The following is a 15,982-nucleotide window of genomic DNA, read 5'->3' as shown; positions in this document are numbered from 1 at the left end:
TTTTTTAAAGATTTTATTCATTTATTTATTTGAGAGAGAGAGGGCAAGCGTGAGCAAGAGGAGGGGCAGAGAGGGAGGAGAGGGAGAGAATCGCAAGAGGATGAGCGCAGAGCCCAACTCGGGGATTGATCTCATGACCCCGAGATCACGACCTGAGCCGAAACCAAGAGATGGATGCTCAGCCACCCAGGTGCCACCCAAGCAATCATTTCTGAGTCACAGTTTATTTGTCTAGAAAATAGAGGGTGGGTTGCACAGCTGGGGAGAGGTTTGTGATTGGAGGCCTTCTGGGGGCGGGCAGTGTTCAATCTCATGACAGGGGAGGCAGTTATGCAGACATTCACTTGATAATGTATGAACCTGTGCATTTACATGGTGGGCACTTTTGTGCATGTGTTATATTCACACAAAAGGTTTTGTTTAAATAAAGAAAATGAGAGAAATGATGGTATTTCACAGGATTGTTGTGAAAATTAAAGGCAAGGAAAGTCCCGGGTGGACAGGAAGCAGTGCTGTGCAGGTGGCACAGTGCATGAGAGCGAGCCCATCACTTTTACCACGGTAACTGGTGCCCAGAGACATCGCAGGCCCACAGGACAGCAGCAGAATGTGTGCAAGATGCAGAGTTGGCATCCCTCTGATGGATGTACACTGATCTCAGATCCTTTCCTGTGCCAGCGAAGGGTTGTCAGGGTTGGGAATTCTTCAGAAGCAGAAGCTCCTGGAAAGGTGTTACTGGTCAAAGCCATGTGCTTTATTTCTCTCTCTTGTCTTTACCTATTCAAACCTTCCCCCCATTGTGGACCCATCTGCTGTGTCAGCAGAGATGAAACCCCCAACCTCTTCCTCCAACCTCCTCTGTCCACTCGCACCCTCCATCTCATGCCATCCTCCTTACCCCTCTGATGCCACATGCCACATGACGTTCCTCTCTTCTCGGGCCTCCTTTCCCCTCTCGCCATCTCTTTTTAACCTCCTTATTCCCTCAGTTCTTTAACGCCTAAGCTGACCTGGCCAGGCACCGAGAGGTGAGCATCTAAAGGAATGTCAGTCCCCTGCAGTCGACAAGTCATGCACAGACCTGGAGAGCTGAAAGATGTGAGGTTGGGGTTCAAGGGTGGTGCAGTTGGAGCTTGGCTAAGAAAGAGCCTTTATCAAGCTAGAACTCATTACTGAATTCAGTTGTGCTCAGTTCTGTTTTTTATTTTTACCTGTATTTTTTTTAAGATTTATTAATTTATTTTCAGAGAGGGAGGGGACAGAGGGAGAGAATTTTGTGACCCTGAGATCATGACCTGAGCCGAAACCAAGAGTTGGATGCTCAACCAACTGAGCCACCCAGGCGCCCCTAACCTGTATTTCATTTCAGTGTGGATTCAACCCATCCCTTCCATTTCGCAAATCTGAAGTCTTTAGATGTATGTAGAGGAAGTTAGGAGATAGCTTTAAATCCACGAAATTTGCCCAAGTAATAGTTCGTATCACAAGGTCTACATGTACTTTTTCAAAGCTCTAGAAGCATCTCATAGCAAATCTGTAGCCCCTAGCTGAGAGGAGGCCAAAGTGGAAGAAGTGCCAGTGACTGCATTATGGGTCCGTGAGGTGAGGTGGAGATCAGGCACCAGAACATCCACTGTTTACTGAGCCCTTACCTGGCACTGGGCCAAGTCCTTTTCAGATACGACCTTTCCAATCATGAGCACAGTGTCCAAGTTCAGTCCTTGTACCATCCCTACCACATAAATGAAGAGATGAAGATACAGAGAGGTTAAATGTAACCTCTCCCTAAGGTCACACGGCCAGTAGTGGCAGGGCTGGGATGGGCCCTGGCCCCTGCTAACCCCTCCCCTGGGCCTGGGAGGCTGGGCGGTGTGGGCTTCCTGTTGAGTGTGGCCAGCAGGGAGCATCATCAGGAGGTGGGAGGGCCTTTATCGCTGCCCTGCTTCCTGCAGGGTCCCTGAGGCCAAGGGAATCTCTGTCTGGCAGCCCCTGTGCCCAGTACGCTCTGGCTCCAGGGTCTGGTAACAGCTGCCTCCCCTGCCCCTTCTGGTTTCCTTAGACCCCATTCCTCTCTTTGTAAGTGAGTCCTTCATCAATCACCCACCTTGAGTGTGGCATCTGCTTTCTGCCAGGAGCCTGACCGATTCACCAGCTTCACTCTGAAATCATGTGAAGTTGCAAGCCACTTAAGTTCCCTGGGCCTAACAGGGATGATGATGCCTGGCCTCCCTTGCTGTGAATGTTGAAGAAAATAACAGGTGGAAAGGCACTTTGGAAAACATAAATGATGTGTGCTAGCAATGAAATTCTGCGAGGCACACAATGGGCATTTAATACATAACCTGACTTGAATTAGAACATCTTTTGTGAGAAAAAATGAGCCTCTGAGATGCTGAGTACGTTTCTGTTCTGAAGAGCCCGATAAAAGCAAAATAGAGGAAAGAATATTGCGGAAGAGAACAAGAGTAAAGGAGATCTTTGTTTTGTTTTTTGTTTTCTTTGGTGGCAGTGCTGTTGTATTTAAAAAGCTTCTTTCCTTAGGACCCTATGGTAAAGCTACACAAAATAAAAACGTTGGAAAGTTGAGGCCTGTTGCATCCAAGGTGATGGTCTTGGCTGAGAAGCAAGGTAAACACGCGGCAGCTGTCCTAGCTGGTCCCCTCCGGGCGAGTGTGTGCCAGAGGGCATCTCCCGGCCCTGGCCGGCTAGAACTCCCCTCAGCTGCCGTGGAGGTCTTCAAGCTGGGGAGGGCCACTTGGCCTTTTTCTTTCTTTCAAAAGCCAGGCAGCCGTGAGTCCAGGCATGCCACCCCTGGGTGCAGGCACAGGAATGGAAGGTGTGCCTGCCAAGCCAAACTCCCTCATTTGAAAAACCTTTGCTCCGTGGCCAGGTGTTTCAGCACCTCCCCACTCCCTGTCAGCAGAGGCTTCTGGAATTTCCCTGTCTGTAGAATGAGAACAGCTACACCAACATTCCTTCCCAAGCAGCTAATCGGAATACAGCCAACAAAAACCTCTGCAGAGGACTGAAGGCGAGAGAAGCAGGATTATGATTTTGCGGGTGTAGTTTACTCATCAGTGTCTCCTTCCTGGGGAATCTGATGGCAGCTCAGGCCTCCAGTCTTTCTCCCTGTTCACTCCACCAGTGCTTGACTCCTGAAGATGAAGTTGTGCTCTGACATTTTATTGTTTGGGAACCAAATGCATTTTTAAAAATTATTGCTAAGAAATTGCTGTTAAAGTGTTACATATGTTTTCAACAAGTAGGCTTTTAATCTCATATAAAGAACAAAACTTTATGGCTCCTCAAGCAGTTTTTCTTTATTTAGATGTGTCTTGTTTTCCAACTGAATAATGAGAGGTGACCTGTACACATCAAAAATTTTGAACAGTTGTCTAACTGCATTTTGTATGGACAACTGTCCTGTTTTCTTGGGGAAAATGTTCTGAGTGAGGATAACTTTGTGTCTGATGTAGGCTGTTCCCCATCGGGTTTTCTAAATTGAAAGGTTAAGTGGAGATGGATTTCTGATGAATAGCCAGCTCGGGGTAGAGGAATTCAGTGAACACAGCTACCATTAGCCCATACCCACTCTCCTGTTCTGCCTTCCCAAGAAAATTCTGAGTTGATTGAGGGTAATGGTTTACTTAAAAGACTCAGCGTCCCAGATTGCCTTGCTGTTAGGATGGCTGGTGACTCACCCTGGTGATGAAATGAAGTAGCTAGCAGGCTTCCAGGACAGCTGCTGCGACTGCCGCCCACCCCCCAGTCCCCAACATCCTGCCTGGGTAGTGGCCTCTAAACTTGATGCAGAGCATAAACACAGGGGGAACCTAAGTTGCTGCCATTCAAACAGGTGTGAGGTGATATCTCATGGTGGCTTTGATTTGAATTTCCCTGATGATTAGTGATGTTGGGCACCTTTTCATGTACCTGTTGGCTATCTGTGTGTCTTCTTTGGAAAAATATCTGTTCAGATACTCTATTTTTTTTTTAATTTTAATTTTTTTTACTGAGGATGTTGTTCTTTGCAGGTTTTAGATTTTTTCTGAAAGTAATCTCTACATCCAACTCATGAACCCAAGATCAAGAGTCGCACACTCTACCGACTGAGCCAGCCAGGTGCCCCCCTCTGCCTATTTTTTAATTAGATTGGGGTTTTTGTTTGTTTTTTTGGTGTTTTTTGTTTTTGCTATTAGGTTTGTGAGATTATCTCTTTAATGTATATAGATTTTGTAAAAAGTATATCTCACTTGACTTTCCAACTTGGAATTTTGGAATTAATGGTTTTAATACTTTCTAAGTACAACTTTTACCTTATCAGTCTGGTAATTTAAATATATCTATAATCATTTTCCTTACAACAATGTCCCATCTGCTCCATTTTATCCTTGAAATATATTAATGAAATACATTAGACTGAGACAGTCCTCTAGACTGGAGATTTAGGCTAAGTAAATAACTTCAAAGAAGGAATATATGTTAAAATTGTTTCTGGCAACATAAATTTGTAATAGAAAAAAAATCCCTAGAAACATGTTATATATCTAAGTGTAATAGAGCATAAAGCTTGATGGTTTACTTGAGGAAGTATTATGCAAACAATCACATAATAAATTCAACAACTGCCTACATGCATGGGAAAAGTTAAATGAAGTAGCATTAAGTGAAAAAAAAAAAAAAAAACACCCTACGGTATTGTATATTTACTGTGGATCCAGCTCCATACAAATTGCTGCGTTAAGAGAGGAGGCATGGGTCTCTATTTTTTGGTATAGTAAGTGCCTGCCAACAACAGCGGCACAGGCACTCAGCCGTGTTTCGGAGAGCCTGGCACTTGGAAGACCCAACCCTGGTGGAGAAGGTTCAGAGCTGAGCCACAAATCTAATTACATACGTGGGAGCTTGGATTTATAAAGAAAGACTTAGTGAGAATTAAGTACGTTTAGTTTGGCTCAGTTACACATCTGCATGTCTCTAAACCCATGTACTCTGAAAGAGAGGGTCAGAGCTTTGGAATAATGCAGAAAAACAAAGATGTTCAGTGAGGATCAAGAGCTCCCTAGAACTTGAGAATTCTGACTGCAGAGGGAGCTCTGGGGCAGCGGTGCTCGGAACAGGACGGACGGACTATGTTGAGCCATGCGCAGGGAGCAGCAGTTCGGCTTCCGGTCCTCAGAGCCCCAGGTGGTGCTGCCAAGAGTAATCTCTGTGATGGAGACGGGGACGGCTCCGGCTGTGGCGTGCAGCCCCGTGGAAGCGACATTTCCGGTCTTTGATAGAACTTTCCCACTTCATTAAAGAGAGGGAGCAGCGGCCACTGGCCAATGTCCTAAGTAAGACCCAAATAACCTTTAGATGGCTGTACTTTAAGATGGTGAGTGTGGAGAAGGTAAGCCGGCTTTGCCCATCCCCTCAGGGTGTGCTCTCCCCTTTGGGCACCATCAGGTTCGAATGTGGATCATCCTTCATGTCACAAGTAAAGAACAGGGTTTTTTACTAGTGTGTGTGTGTGTACATGTAAATGGCTGTGTAATTTTTCTTCTTCCTGCTTTATTTGACATTAATAAGGACCACACGAGCTGTTAATGACATTAAAGAAATTCTTAACGCATAGTCAATTCTCCTGGAGATCAGTTCTTCATAATTGGGTCGGAGGCCACACAGAACTTGTGAGGGGTTACATTTTAAACGCTCCAACTAACATCAAGAGGGAGTTTGGGTAATTTTCTTAAACCAGTCCTGAAGGGTTCACAGCATAAAAGGCCTACAGGCACCTTTCATTTGAACTCTAGATGTAATGCAATCTTTGCGGGTTTTGATGTACTGCAGTTTTTAAGTACTGTCTTTTATCTGTATTATACACCAAACTTTGAATTGCAGATGAATTGTAAGACATTTGCTTTGTTCTGAGATAGCACCATCACTTCGCATTAGTTATCTCTGCTGCTCAGGTCGATTGCTTTCAAAACCAATCCAAGAACCAGCTCTTAGTTTCACTGATCTTTTTTGGTCTTTTAGTCTCTATTGCATTTATTTCCCCTCTGGTCTTGTTATTTCCTTCCTTCCACCAACTGTCAGGTTGGCTCTTCTTTTTCTAGTTTCTTGAGCTGTAAAGGTAGGTTGTTTATTTGAGACTTTTCTTGTCTCTTGAAGTAGATATTTACTGCTATGAATTTCCCTTTCAGATCTGATTTTGCTGCATCCCATTGATTTGGGTATGTTCCATTTCTGTTTTCATTTGTCTCGAGGTGGTTTTTGATTTCCCTTTGGATTTATTCTTTGATTCACTGGTTATTCAGTAGCATGTTGTTTAATCTGCACATATTTGTGAATTTTCCAGTTTTCTCTGTGTAAGTTTTATACCATGGTGGTCAGAAAAGATGCTTGATATGATTTCAGTGCTCTTAAATTTATTAAAACTCATTTTGTGGCCTAACATGATCTATCTCAAAAATGTTCCATATGCACTTGAGGAAAATATGTGTTCTGTTGCTTTTGGGTGGAATATTCTATATATATCTGTTAAGTCCATATGGTCTGTGTCATTTAAGGCTGATGTGTCCTTACTGATTTTCTGCCTGGATGATCCATTCATTGATATAGGTGGACTGTTAAGGTCTCCTATTATTATACTACTGTCTGTTTCTTCCTTTACATCTGTTAATATTTGCTTTATGTACTTAGGTGCTCCTTTGGGGCATAGATATTTACAAATGTTATATCCTCTTGTTAGATTGATCACTTCTTTGTCTCTTAATACAGTCTTTTTTTTTAAGATTTTATTTATTTATTAGAGAGAGAGAACACAAGTGAGGGAAGGGACAGAGGGAGAGAGAGAATCTCAAGCAGACTCCCCACTGAGCACGGAGCCCAAGGGGCTTGATCGCAGGACCTTGGGATCAAGACCTGAGCTGAAGTCAGACACTTAACCGACTGAGCCACCCAGGAACCCCCAATACAGTCTTTGTTTTAACATCTATCTTTGTCTAATAGAAATATAGCTACCCCAGCTTTCTTTTGGTTTCCATTTGCATGGAGTATCTTTCTTTAACCCTTCAGTTTCAGTCCATGTGTGTCCAAAGTGTGTCTCCTGTAGGCAGCATATAGATGGGTTTGTTTTTTTAATCAACTCAGCCATATGTGTCTTTTTGATTGGAGAATTGGTCCATTTACATTTATATTTAAAGTAATTATCGATAGGTATGTGCTTATTGCCATTTTGTTAATTGTTTTTCTAGCTGTTTTTGTAGTTCCTCTCTGTTCCTTTCTTCTTCTCTTGCTCTCTTCATTTGTGATTTCATGACTCTCTTTAGTGGTATCTTTTGTGTATTTAGATTTTTGCTTCATGGTTACTATGAGGCTTACATATAACAACTTATATCTGTAACAGTCTATTTTAGGTTGATAACAACTTAAGTTTGATTCCATTCTAAAGCTAAACATTTTTAGTCTCCCCTCCCTCATTTTGTGTATTTGATGTGACATTGTACATCTTTTTATCTTGTGTATCTCTTAACTAATTATTGTAATCATAGTTATTTTTACTACTTTGTCTTTGAATCTTCATCCTAGCTTTATTTTTTAAATTATTTATTTATTTATTTATTTTTTAGAGAGAGAGAGAGAGTGTGAGTGGATAAGGAGGGCCAGAGGGAGAGAGTATCTCAAGCCTGATGTGGGGCTCGATCTCATGCTCCTGAGACCATAACCTGAGCTGAAATCAAGAGTCTGAGCTCTCAACCAACTGAGCCACACAGGAGCCCCCATCCTAGCTTCATAAGTAATTAAGTCACTACCTTTTATATTTACTTTTCCTGTGAGACTTATTCATTCATAAATGTTCTTGCTGATAATTAGCACCCTTTCTCCTTTCAGCTTGAAGAAGTCCCTTTAACATTCCTTAAAAGATCAATTTAATGGTGATGAACTTCTTTAGCTTTTGCTTGTCTGGAAAACTCTTTATCTCTCCTTCAATTCTGAATGATAACTTGGCTGGGCAGAGTATTCTTGGTTGGAAGTTTTCTCTTTCAGCAGTTTGAATATATCATGCCACTCTCTCTGGCCTGCAAAGTTTCTGCTAAAAAATCTGCCATAGTCTTATGGGGTTCTCCTGTATGTAACAAGTTGTTTTACTCTTGTTTATTCTTTTGATATTCTCTCCTTGTCCTTAACTTTGACATTTTAATTATAATGTGTCTTGATGTGAGTTTTTTTGAGTTCCTCTTATTTGAAACTCTCTGGGATTCTTGGATCTGGATGTGTGTTTCTTTCCCCAGTTTTAAGCCATTATTTCTTCAAATAAGATTTCTGCCCCCCTTGTCTCTGTCTTCTCCTGCTAGAACCCCTATAATATGAATGTTCATCTCTTTGATGTTATCCTATAAATCCCTTAAGCTATTTTCACATTTTTTCATATTTTTTTCTTTTTGCTGCTCTGATTGGGTGAGTTCCACTGCCTTGCTTATAGTTGACTGATCCTTTCTTCTGCTTCATCTAAGCTGTTGTTGAACCCCTCCAGTGTAATTTTCAGTTTAATTATTGTATTCTTCAGTTCTGTGACTTCTATTTCATATTTCTTATAGTTTCCATCCCTTTGTTGAATCCTCACTATATTCATCTATTCTTCTTCCCAGTCTGGTGGACATATTTATGACATTTACTTTGAACTCATTATCAGGCAAGTTATCTTCATTTCATTAAGTTTTTTTATGGAGTTTTATCTAGTTCTTTCAGTTAGAACATATCCCTCTGTTTTTTCATTTTGTTTGATTCTCTGTGTTGGTTTCTATGAAACCACCACCTCTCCCAATCTTGAAGGAGTGGCCTCCTGTAAGAGATGAAATTTGTAATTCAACACTACTCCAGGTCTTAGTCATCTCTCAAAACTTTGTGCTTGTCAAGCAACCTATTATGTTTTTAATAGCTCCCAGTAGATGAGGATGTACCAAGACCTGTCAGTATCCCGAAGTGGAGAATCTCAGCACCTAGATTCAGGCTGACTGGAAACCAGATATCCAGGTAGAAGCTCTTAAAAGTATGAAAATATATACAGTCCTGAGGGGCCACAAGCATAAGCCCCCCATCAAGAGGCATCTTTTAGGTGAAGCTGCAACAATCGGAGCAGCAGACATACATAAAGGCTTCCTCCTGGAAGATACCGGTGCTTTGGAGTATGGCAAAGGGAAAGTGTGAAGATGCTGCCTGCCAATTCCGTGCCTGGAGTGTGTTCTAGCAGGCTCCTGTGTGTGTGTGTTAAATCAGATGTCTGCCCCTCCAGCCGAGGTTTTAGTATAAGCAGATGAGCCCCCTTCACTTTAAGTCTGGACACAATTGTGTGCCTCAGCGAGGCCCTGGAGTGGGTGAGTCTGAGTGCATGGGCCCTTTAAGAGCTGTTTCTCAGATCACTACCTTCTTGTGGGTCTCAGGATGTGAGCTCTATTGGCTTTCAGAATTAGACGTTTTGTGGGCTTGTCTCTCAAGTGTATGTCTTAAAAGTTGGAGTGACTGATGTGAGGTTTGAACCCTTCATGCCTCAGGGAGAAGCTCTGGGTTTTGAGTACACGCCCAGTTGTGGGTTGCTGTGCCAGGGTCTGGTTTATGGTGAAATTTTATCCCAGGCTCCCCTACCTGCTTTGATGTGGTTTTCTTCTCATTTGCCCAATGTGTAGTCACCACTAAGCCACTTTAGATATTTTGAGAGGAAATTGTTCCATATGTAGCTTTAGACCCAGTGTGTCTGTGGGAGGACATGAATTCAGGATCTTCTATGTCACCATCTTGAATCCTTCAGATGAACCTAAGAGCTGATTCTTTGAAAAGGTAAACAAAGGTAACAAACCTTTAGCTACACTCACCAAGAAAAAAAGAGAGAGCACTCAAATAAATATAATCAGAAATGAAAGAGATGCTATAACTGATACCATAGAAATACAAAGACTCCTAAGAGACTTCTATGAACAATTATATGCCAACAAGTTGCACAACCTAGAAGTGGAAAAATTCCTAGAAACATATAGCCTACCAAAAATGAATCATAATGAAATAGAAAATCTGAACTAGAAAGGAGATTGATCAGTAGTCAAAAACTGCTCAATAGGGTGCCTGGGTGGCTCAGTCATTAAGCGTCTGCCTTCGGCTAAGGTCATGATCTCAGGGTTCTGGGATCGAGCCCCACATCAGGCTCCCTCCCCAGTGGGAAGCCTGCTTCTCCCTCTCGCACTCCCCCTGCTTGTGTTCCCTCTCTCACTGTCTCTCTCTCTGTCAAATAAATAAATAAAATCTTAAAAAAAAACCAAAACTGCGCAACAAGTAAAATTCAGGACCAGATAGCATCACTGGTAAATTCTAGAATGCATTCAAAAAAGAATTAATACCACTCATTTTCAAACTCTTCAAAAAAAATGCAAGAGGGGGAAACTCTTCCAAACACATTTTATGAGGCCAGCATTAGGCCAACCCTAATACCAAGACCAGACAAGGATACTACAAACAAAATTATAGGTCAATATCCCTAATGAGCATAGATGAAAAAAATCTTCAACAAAATATTAGCAAACTGAATTTTAACAATACATTAAAAGGATCTTACACCATGATCAAGTGTAAATTGATCAAGGATTTGTAATCCTTGTAAATAAATCAAGGATTTATTCCAGGGATATAAGGATGGTTCAACATCAGCATATCAGTCAATGTAATATACCACATTGACACAATTAAGGGTAAAAATCATATGATCATCTCAACAGATATAGAAAAACCAGTTGACAAAATTCAGCATCCATTTGTGATAGAAAGTGGGTATAGGCAGGAATGTACCTCAACATAATAAAGGCCATATATGACAGGCCACAGCTAACCTCATACTCAATAGTGAAAAGCTGAAAGTTTTTCCTCTAAAATCAGAAACAAGACAAAGATGTCCATTCTTACTACTTTTATTCAGCATAGTATTGGAAGTCCTAGCCAGAGAAATTTGATAAAAAATAAATAAAGGGCATCCAAACTGGAAAAGAAACAAAACTGTCACTATTTGCGGATGACATGATACTATATACAGAAAACCCTTAAGACTCCATTAAAAAACTGTTAGAACTAATAAAATCAGTGAAGTTGTAGGATACAAAAATCAATACACAAAAATCTATTGCATTCCTTTACACTAATAATGAAGTAGCAGAAAGAGAAATTAAGAAAACAATCTCTTTTACAATTATACCAAAAAGAATAAAATACCTAGGAATAAACTTTTTTAAAGTTTTTATTTAAATTCCTGTTAGTTAACATATAGTGTAACATTAGTTTCAGGTATACAATATAGTGATTCAACACTTCCATACAACACCCAGTGTTCATCACAAGTGCACTCCTTAATTCTCATCTATTTAACCCATCTCCCCACCCCCCTCCCCTATGGTAACCATCAGTTTGTTCTCTATAGTCAAGAGTCTGTTTCCTGGTTTGCTTCTCTCTCTCTTCTTTTCCCCATTTACTCTTTTGTTTCTTAAATTCCTCATATGAGTGAAATCATATGGTATTTGTCTTTCTCTGACTGACTCATTTTGCTTAGCATAATACTCTCTAGTTCCATCCACATCTTTGCAAATGGCAAGGTTTCATTGTTTTGATGGTTGAGTAGTATTCCATTGTATGTATATACCACATCTTCCTTACCTATTCATCAGTTGATGGACATTTGGATTCTTTCCATTATCTGGCTATTGTAGATAACGCTGCTATAAACATCAAGGTGCATGTATCCCTTCAAGTTAGTATTTGTATTTTTGGGGTAAATATCTAGTAGTGCAATTGCTGGGTTGTATGGTATTTCTATTTTTAACTTTTTGAGGAACCTCCATACTGTTTTCCAGAGTGACTGTACCAGTTTGCATTCCACCAACAGTGTAAGAGGGTACCCTTTCTCCATATCCTTGCCAACACCTGTTGTTTCTTGTGTTGTTGATTTTAGCCATTCTGATAGGTGTGAGGTATCTCATCATGGTTTTGATTTGTATTTCCCTGATGATGAATGATGTTGAGCATCTTTTCATGTGTCTGTTAGCCATCTGTGTATCTTCTTTGGGAAAATGTCTATTCATGTCTTCTGCCCATTTTTAATTGGATTATATTTTTCTGGGTGTTGAGTTTGATAAGTTCTTTATAGATTTTGGATACTAGCCCTTTATCTGATAGGTCATTTGCAAATATATTCTTCCATTCTGAAGGTTGCCTTTTAGTTTTGTTGATTGTTTCCTTCACTGTGCAGAAGCTTTTTATTTTGATATAGTCCCAATAGTTTATGTTTACTTTTGTTTCCCTTGCCTCAGGAGACATATCTAGAAAGAAGTTGCTACAGCCAATGTCAAATAAGTTACTGCCTGTGTTCTCTAGAATTTTAATGGCTTCCTGTCTCACATTTAGGTCTTTCATCCATTTTGATTTTATTTCTGTGTATAGTGTAAGAAAGTGGTCCAGTTTCATTCTTCCGCATGTTGCTGTCCAGTTTTCCCAACACCATTTGTTGAAGAGACTATCTTTTTCCCATTGGAAATTCTTTCCTGCTTTGTTGAAGATCAATTGACCATATAGTTGTGGGTTCATTTCTGGGTTTTCTGTTCTGTTCTATTGATACATGTCTATTTTTGTGCCAGTACCATACTGTTTTGGTTACTATAGCTTTGTAATATAACTTGAAGTCCAGAATTGTGATGCTTCAGCCTTTCTTTCTTTCTTTCTTTCTTTCTTTCTTTCTTTCTTTCTTCCTTCCTTCCTTCCTTCCTTCCTTCCTTCCTTCCTTCCTTCCTTCCTTTCTTTCTTTCTTTCTTTCTTTCTTTCTTTCTTTCTTTCTTTCTTTCTTTCTTTCTTTCGATTTATTTCTTTATTTTAGGGAGAGGGAGAGAGAACGGTGGGGGGAAGGGGAAGAAGGAGATGGAGAGAGAATCCCAAGCAGATTCTGTGCTGAGCAAGTAGCCCAACATGGGGCTTGATCTAACAACCCCAAGATCACGACCTAAGCCAAAACTAAGAGTCAGACACTCAACTGACTATGCCACCCAGGTGCCTCCCAGTTTTGCTTTGCTTTTTCAAGATTGCTTTGGCTGTTTGGGGTCTTTTGTGGTTCCATACAAATTTTAGGATTGTTTGTTCTAGCTCTGTGAAAAATGTTGGTGGTATTTTGATAGAGATTGCATTAAATATGTAGATTGCTTTGGGTAGTATAGATATTTTAACAATATTTATTCTTCCAAAGCATGAGCATAGAATGTTTTTTCATTTTTTTTTTGTCATCTTCAATTTCTTTCATAAGCATTCTATAGTTTTCAGAGTACAGATCTTTTACCTCTTTTGTTATTCCTAGGTATCTTATGGTTTTTGATGCAATTGTAAAGGGGATTGATTCCTTGATTTCTCTTTCTGTTGCTTCATTATTGGTGTATAGAAATGCAACAGATTTCTGTATGTTGATCTTGTATCCAGCAACTTTTTAAGAGATTGTTATTTATTTAAGTAATCTCTACACCCAGTGTGGGGCTCAAACTCATGACCCTGAGATCAAGAGTCCAGCTGAGCCAGCCAGGCGCCCCTGTATCCTGGGACTTTACTGATTTTGTGTATCAGTTCTAGCAGCTTTTTGATGGAGTCCTTCATGTTTTCTATATGGAGTATCATGTCATCTGCAAATAGTGAAAGTTTGACTTCTTCCTTGCGGATTTGGATGCATTTCATTTCTTTTTGTAGTCTAATTGCTGTGGCTAGGACTTCCAGTACTATGTAAAATAACAGTGGTGAGAGTGGACGTCCCTGTCTTGTTCCTGACTGTGGTGGAAAAGCTCTTAGTTTTTCCCCATTAGGATGATATTAGCTGTGGGTTTTTCATATAGTTAATATAGGTTGAATACCCAGGAATAAATTTAACAAAGGAAGTGAAAGACTTGCATATTGAAAAATACAAGACATTAATGAAAGAGATTGAAGAAGACACAAATAAATGTAAAGATATTCTGTACTCAGAGATTAAAAGAATTAATATTATTAAAATGTCCATACTACCTTAAGCAATCTACAGATTCAATGCAATCCCTATCAGTATTACAATGGTATTTTTCAGAGAAATAGAACAAAAAGTCTAAACTTTGTATGAAACCACAAAAGACCTTGAATAGCCAAAGCATTGTACAAGTGTACTGTATGATCTCATTTTTTATGTGTAATCTATAAAAACCCCAACCCAACTCCAAGAGTTGAGGGTGGGAGTGGGGGTGGGAGGAATGGGTGAATCAACTGTTTTTGTCTCTTTGTTTTTTTAGTTTAAATAAATTGAAGGGAAATTAAAAAAAAAAAATCCAACCTCTGAATTAGAAGAGGCCCCTTCCACCCCTCTTCCTGTCACATGCTATTAATCAAGGTGGAGGGGCTCCAGGGCCTGGAGACATAGTCCTCCTCCAGGTGTGGGGTCACTGGTGCTTGCTCTTGGGGGTCCCTTCACATCACCACCACAGATAGCAGAAATCTGTGTGCCAGTATCTTCTCTGGTTACACTGACTGCCTCTTCTCTCCTGCACTGACATTTTCCCTTGTACTAATCATTTTGTAATCATGATCATCTTTCGTACCTGAATTCCATTTGGAAAGTTCTTTGCAGTGAGTTTACTAGTTTCTATGCCCTTCAAGATTAAATAATAATGTAATGATAGCTAACACTTACTGAACATTTTCATGTGCCAGATGGAGTACTTTATTATGTGATTCCCACAATTCTAAAAACAACATAATACTGTAAATCCCTATTTACAGATGAGAAAACTGAAGCATAGAGAAAGGACTCAAAACTGCCTTTAAAAGAGTCCCACACAGGTGATTATGAGTGAATAGGAACGTTTTACCCTCAGTGAAGTTGTTACCCTGTATGAGTGATGGTGATCAGCATTAAGAAAACGAGGAAGAACAGAACATGAATAATCTGTTTCATTGGAGTTACTATGTAACTTTTAGTTTGAGTAACAAGCCAGACTCAGGTTATTCTCAGAAAAATGGTTTTAAGCCTTCTCTCAATTTTCACCCTCTGGTTATATCTCTACAAGTTTTTAAAAAATGAAATACCTACAAAACTTGAACTTCTCATGAGGTCTCTTTGCAGCAGAATGTGTAGCTGACCCTCAAAAATGTTTTTTTAATGCAAACAGTGTTTGTGCTGTTTCCAGATTTTCCTGGTTCATAAAGCATTCCAACACATAGGAAGGAGTACCAGGATTTTAGCTTTTTACTAAAAAATGCAAGATGTCTGTGAAGGGCCCCAAATGAATTGAGTGGAACAGCAAATGTTCCACACAAAGCCAACAACTCACTTAAGCTTCTAAAAGTCATTCTTGTTGCCAAAGTGAATGATTCACTAGCAATATTTGGGGAAGAAAAGTGTAAGCAGAGCCCTGAATAAAGAGATACCCTCTAATCCTAACTGGGTTCTCATGAGACTCTGCCACATCCCCCTGGACCATTGAGACTGGAGGTGGAGGAGAGCAAAACTCGTGTGTCCCAGTCAGGGTTGGGGGGCAGGTGGTCCACCGAAGTCCTGGCTGGTGAGCACCTGCAGCCCAGCTGTCCATCCTTTCTTCATAGTTCCCAGCAGGAAGGCAGTCACTGCTTAGTTTACATGTATTCACACCACCAAACAGCCCCCTCTGAAAGTATGCTTTGACAGAACACTTCCTCTGAGGATGTTACATTGTCGTAGTGCACAGTCACTTACATACTTATTGTGGTGGGCAGACCAATGGCTCCTCAAAAACATTTACCCTCTAACCTTTACAATTTGTGACTATGTGACCTTACATGGCAAAAGGACTTTGCGGAGGTGATTAAGGATCTTGAGATGGAGAGATGATTCTGGATTACCTGGGTGGGCCCCATGTGATCACAAGGGAAAAGAGAGGGAAGCAGGAGGGTGTCAGGGAAGGACATGGACAAGGGAAGCAGAGGTTGG

The 15,982-nt window shown here is 40.6% G+C and overlaps 1 long non-coding RNA gene across 6 annotated transcripts in view; it reads left to right on the top strand.

The window, feature by feature from the left end:
- Positions 1–5,140: 5,140 nt before the first annotated feature.
- Positions 5,141–15,982, top strand: part of LOC118531151 (uncharacterized) — a 31,573-nt gene continuing 20,731 nt past the window's right edge. For 4 of the 6 annotated variants that reach the window (XR_013441880.1, XR_013441878.1, XR_013441877.1 and 1 more), the window contains exon 1: positions 5,142–5,377. This is a non-coding gene — a long non-coding RNA (uncharacterized LOC118531151). Of the gene's footprint in view, positions 5,378–15,982 lie in introns of all 6 variants that reach the window. The other 2 variants (XR_013441879.1, XR_013441876.1) reach the window with 2 other exon arrangements.

This window comes from Halichoerus grypus, chromosome 10 (assembly GCF_964656455.1).
Source record: "Halichoerus grypus chromosome 10, mHalGry1.hap1.1, whole genome shotgun sequence".
Classification (NCBI taxonomy): domain Eukaryota; kingdom Metazoa; phylum Chordata; class Mammalia; order Carnivora; family Phocidae; genus Halichoerus; species Halichoerus grypus.
Note: the sequence above shows the minus strand (reverse complement) of the source record. Positions and strands in the feature narration are given on the sequence as shown.